The sequence below is a fragment of the Typopeltis vanoorti genome, chromosome 21, assembly GCF_054136105.1.
Source record: "Typopeltis vanoorti isolate ZY-2024b chromosome 21, IOZ_Tvanoo_1.0, whole genome shotgun sequence".
In the NCBI taxonomy this organism is placed as follows: domain Eukaryota; kingdom Metazoa; phylum Arthropoda; class Arachnida; order Uropygi; family Thelyphonidae; genus Typopeltis; species Typopeltis vanoorti.
Window position 1 is genome coordinate 81,450,306 of NC_143569.1, and position 5,388 is coordinate 81,455,693.

Here is a 5,388-nt window from a genome sequence, read left to right on the forward strand (position 1 = left end):
AGTAGTTCTAAATATCCCCATGAATGCGATCTGTAAAGGTTGTTGCAAAGGAACAACCCCCCCCCCTTTTCAGCATCCTCAATAAATAATAAATATTTCTTAATCTAAGAAGCTAGCTTCCAAATTTGGTTGAGATGACAGACGTCTTTTTAGGCTTTTTTTTTATCAGCCTACTAATCGAATAGGCTGTTTGCTTTGAATATTTATCGAATATAAAGGCACATCGATGATATTCAAACAAGAAATTGGACGTCAGTAGATGGAATTGATTCTTGTAAATAGCCAATGAGTTGTAATAATGTGGCTCGTTGGTCTAGGGGTATGATTCTCGCTTTGGGTGCGAGAGGTCCCGGGTTCAAATCCCGGACGAGCCCTTTTTTTTATCCTATTTAACTAAAAATTCTATAAACTTGAATTATTAAAAAAACAAACGAAATTGTTGACACATATGTTGACTTTCATTAGCTTTAATCAGAACCCAAAATATGTGTTACTAATTTGTCTGTTAATCCTTATGAAGCCGATAAAACTTACCTTTATTATTATTATTATTATTATTATTATTATTATTATTATTATTATTATTATTATTATTATTATTATTATTATTATTATTATTAAAGTCCTTATAAAGGTTCCTCGAGTCTGAGAAGAAATTTAGACACAGGTCTTTTCACTCGAAGGCCAAATGTTCTGAGTATAAAATTAAGTTATCGCAACTATACCCTGGACATACTGCACAGTTTAAATTCGTCAAAATTCAATCATTTCAAATCATTCATCGTCTGTAAGCTTCTTTTAATATCCTCTTTATTTTTTTTTCTCTATCATTCCTATGAGGAAATTTAAATTTAATATACAGTATATGAAACTATTTTTTTCTGTTAACCCATGAAACTTAAGTACTGATAAACCAGCCATGGTACATAATTAATTTGCGAAACTATGGTATAGGAATAATCGAGTAAATTATGTGACAGAGAAAACCATTCCGGTTGAAAGAAGTTGAAAATCAAGGCTATTCTGTTGAGCAGATGAGTTAATCGACTTGAAAATATCCGACTGTTATAATAATTAAACAAGACTTGAAGGTGGATCGTTGATCTAAGATGATTCTCGCTTAGGGTGCGAGAGGTCCTGGGGGTTCAAATCCCAGAGGAGCCCATTCGTAGTATTTTTCTTGCGCTAAATTAATATTAATAGTTCCTTTGTATCTCTGTAAAGATTATTCAACCAATAATAGTTGTTGTGCGTGTTAATCGTGTAAACAAGTTGACATTGGTAGTTTTTTATTCTTTTTGTGTAGCTATAAAATGGATACAACTCCAAGAAAGCATTCAAAAATATGTACTCTTTCTCAGCACACATTCATGACTCAAAGACAAATTGCCAATAAGTGTGGTGTTGAATTGGATACTGTTAATGCGATTTTAAAGAGGTTTAGGGACACAGGTACCTTTTGTCTTGACTGAAAAGGAAAACGTGGGCGAAAAAGGAAAACTACACTTACTCAAGATCGGTTACTAGTTAAGAAAAGCCAAATGAATCCAAGATTGTCTGCTGTAGATTGAAATAGAGATTTTGCAGCTAGTGGGATTAATGTTTCTGACATGATAGTCCATCAAAGATTGCTGGAAGAAGAGAGGACTGTCCACAGACCAAAAAAGAAACAACTGTTGACGAAATCTAAGAAAAACAGGTTCCAGCGGGCAAAAGTGTACAAAGATTGAGCCGTTGAGAAATGAAAGAAGGTTATGTTCTCAGATGAGAGCCATTTCTTTGTCCGAGGAGACGAGTATCCTATGTTCTTAAATCAGCGACTGAGAAGACTTCTCCCTCCCATCTTCAACTAGCTCCTAAACACCCAACTAGAAAGATGTTATGTAGCTGAGAAGCTACAGAACATGTTTTAGGATCACTTGTGCCTGGTGAGTAATGTTGAAAAGTGACCAATACATAAAAATATTGGAGAAAAGAGTGCTCTCCGAGATCCAGAAAGACAAAGAACTCATTCGCCAACAGGATCTCGTTTCATGGCACACTTCAAAAAAAAAAAAAAAAAATTCGTCAAAAGTGAAAGAATTCCTCAAAAATCATAACATCCAACTGCATCAGTGGGCAGGTAACTCTCCTGACATTAACCCAATAAAATATATGTGGGCCATAGTGAAAAGAGACTTGGAAAATTAAATTATGATACAAAGGATAATACAATCCATTATAAAAGTGTGGTTTCAGGATGCAGAAATAAGAAAAACGTGTTGTACGTTGATAGAGTACATACCTAAGCGAATTAATAACCTTAATAGGAACAGAGGGGCATATTTCAATTATTAGGTGAAGTTGGAGTTTAATTTTTGCACTTATTTTCTTGCAAAATTAAAATTTTTCTTTAAATAGCAAGTGTTGGGATTAATTTGTTCGCTACTGTATGTAAAAACATTCAAACACTACGTAAAAGGCCAACTTTTATTTTTGGTTCCTTATTTTACATCCCAAAATATATATCGTTCGCTTCTTTTATATAAGTAGGGTGGGCTTCTTTATAAATGTAAAGGTATATTCATCGGAAGTGTAACAATAAATAAATAATAATAATAATAATAACCTATTCGAAGTATTTTGATATTTCTATGGTGATGAATACGAGTGTTTAAAGGGGGAAAAAAAAACATAACGAAACAGTAACATAGTAAGTAAAAGCTTTACTAAGTGAACAGAGCTCTTGTATGATTTGTTTCTTCGTACTACCACCAGATGGTATCACTTACAGGAAAGCAACACGTTGTACTTAAAGAAATATAATTTCACTTTTAGAATTGTAAGTCAAATAAATACGAAATTGTAAGGTTGAGAGAGAATTCAGTTTCAATAAATTTAACAAAGTTTATCTAAATACGAAACATGATTCAAAATAAATCGCCGTTTGTTTGGCAGGGAAACTATTAATAGTACTGAAGCGCATAGAATATTAGACAATATCTAAAGCCACCTACCGGAAAATGTTTGCAGCACTACTAGTTAGGAGCAGATTCGTCTAAAATGCAAATATGTATTTCTTTGTCGTATTATGTGTTCGCGCGCGCATCAGGTTCTGTGCAAAGATAATGAAATTAAACATCCAAGGTTTCTTATCCAAACACAACAGCTTTCCCATAAGTCCTGCTTGCCCCCACCCCGTATCTTCTTGTTTCCTAAGCCTATAAAACATCTTAAGAGATTTTAAGATGTTTGGAATACACAACTTAATACGAAGCAGTATCTAGAGGTAATTCCAAAGATACCACTATGGAGGCATTACGCAATAGAAGGATGGTACAAGAAAAGAAATCAGAATAACTTGAATATAGTGTACTTTAATTCCCTTCAAAATTTTGTCCTAAATGTTTTTGACCAGAACGCGTTAAGTCTAATAATAATAATAAACTACTGGTATTATTAGTCTTGATTTCGGTACATTTACACTCAAACAAATTATAGAAAAAAGAATAGAATTTAACCTGCCAACATATATGGCCTTCCTAGATTATGAGAAAGCATATGATCAAATCAACAGGAAAAAATTAATCAATATACTGTATGAACTGAAAGCTCCGCCTCAAACCACAAAAGCAATAGAAAATATAATGGAAGAAAGCTATGTTAAAATTAAAATTAATAATGAAACAACCGAAAAAATTAAAACCAATAGAGGTCTCGTTCAAGGAAGCGGATTGTCACCAATACTCTTCATTAACAAAGTAATAGAAGAAATGAACAAATTTAAATATCTAGGAAATCACACAAGCCCCAATGGAGAAATCGACATTGCATATATAATAGGCAAAATTTCTTAACAGTTATTGAAACTTTGAACAGACGATTCACTAAACAGATGTCTAGAACAACCCAAATAAAACTAAATAAAATAATAGCCAAACCAATTCTGAAATATGGCAGTGAAACATGGACTTGGGGAGAACGAGATAAAAGACAAGTGGAAGCTGCAGAAATGAAGTTGCTAAGACCACTCGCAGGATATAAAAGAATAAACAAGAAATGAAGAAATAAGAAACCAATTATCCATAATTAACATAACAGAAGACATCACAAACTATAGAACGAACTGGAAAGAACACATAGAAGGAATGAACGAGGACAGATGGCCTGGAAATATAAACCAAAGGGACACCGATCAAGAGGAAGACCCAGGAGGAGGAGATGGGCAGAAGACTTTTTAAACCCTTGAAAACGTTACAGGCAATTATTTGCCTATAAACAATTTAAGAAGATGTGCAACGTGGCTCGTTGGTCTAGGGGTATGATTCTCGCTTTGGGTGCGAGAGGTCCCGGGTTCAAATCCCGGACGAGCCCAACTGTCTTTTTATGTATATTACTTCATCATATATTCGTATACAGTATATTATTTCTATTTCCAGAATTTAAGTTTTACAATTTTTATGACTAAAAATTGTTATTAAAATAACAAAACATGGACTTTTAATTTTTAAGTCAAAATCGTGTCACTCGATGACATTGGTATATGAAGTCTGATTGCATCTAACTTGCCTGAATACTTCAATGGCAAAGTCTTGTCGATAACATTAACATGTCCGTGAGTTTACACACAAAAGTACCCAATGTACTGATTAACTACGTGGAGGAATGAAAATATCGAATAAGCTAAATACCGGCCAGTATGGATCTGTTCGGGTATTTTTTCGAAGCATGTTAATGTGTTGCATATCGCTTGAGACCCTCATTACTCCTAACCCTCCCAAAAATGTCTCAAAAGATTAGAGATTAAGAGACCTGTTAAATGAAATTCGATGCAAAACGACGAAGTACATCAAAAAAGGTGAATGATTACTTCAACTTTGTAAACTGATCGATTTTTCACGCATGCGTCTTGACCTTTTTATTTTTTTTTTGTTTGTTTGTTTGTTTGTTTTTATTCTTGACAAACACATGTCGATTTCGTTTTAAATGTGATTTTTTTCTGTTGAATAAATTAAAAAAAAAAACGGCTGTCTTTATTATATAGGATTAAACCAATTCAACATTTAACGAATTCAGACATCGACAACTGGCAAAAAAAAATAAAAAATAAAATTTTTTTTTTCTCCTCGTGACGTGCGAACCTCACGACATCAAACGATTCGCTAGTATGCTTTGTTCCGTCTTTGTAGATACGTTTGGCATGTTGTAAACCCACCATTAGGACCTTCCGACAGGGTTAGCGGGTAGATAATTACACACCTTAACCCCTATTGTCGTGTGTGGCTACATAAGGTATCATGATCAAATGACACGTTGGAAGAAATAAGTAGAGAAGAATCCTTACAACTCTGTAAAGAAAATGCAATGGCTAAACATAAAGAATCGCCGTTAGTATCAACGGCGCATGCG

The 5,388-nt window shown here is 33.8% G+C and overlaps 2 non-coding genes across 2 annotated transcripts; both read left to right on the forward strand.

Annotated features, from left to right (window-relative positions):
* Nucleotides 1–302: 302 nt before the first annotated feature.
* Nucleotides 303–374, forward strand: TRNAP-UGG (transfer RNA proline (anticodon UGG)). Its single transcript has one exon. It is a non-coding gene; the product is annotated as a tRNA-Pro (tRNA).
* A 3,907-nt stretch (nucleotides 375–4,281) lies between these two features.
* TRNAP-UGG (transfer RNA proline (anticodon UGG)) lies at nucleotides 4,282–4,353 on the forward strand. The gene has a single exon. It is a non-coding gene; the product is annotated as a tRNA-Pro (tRNA).
* Nucleotides 4,354–5,388: the final 1,035 nt, after the last annotated feature.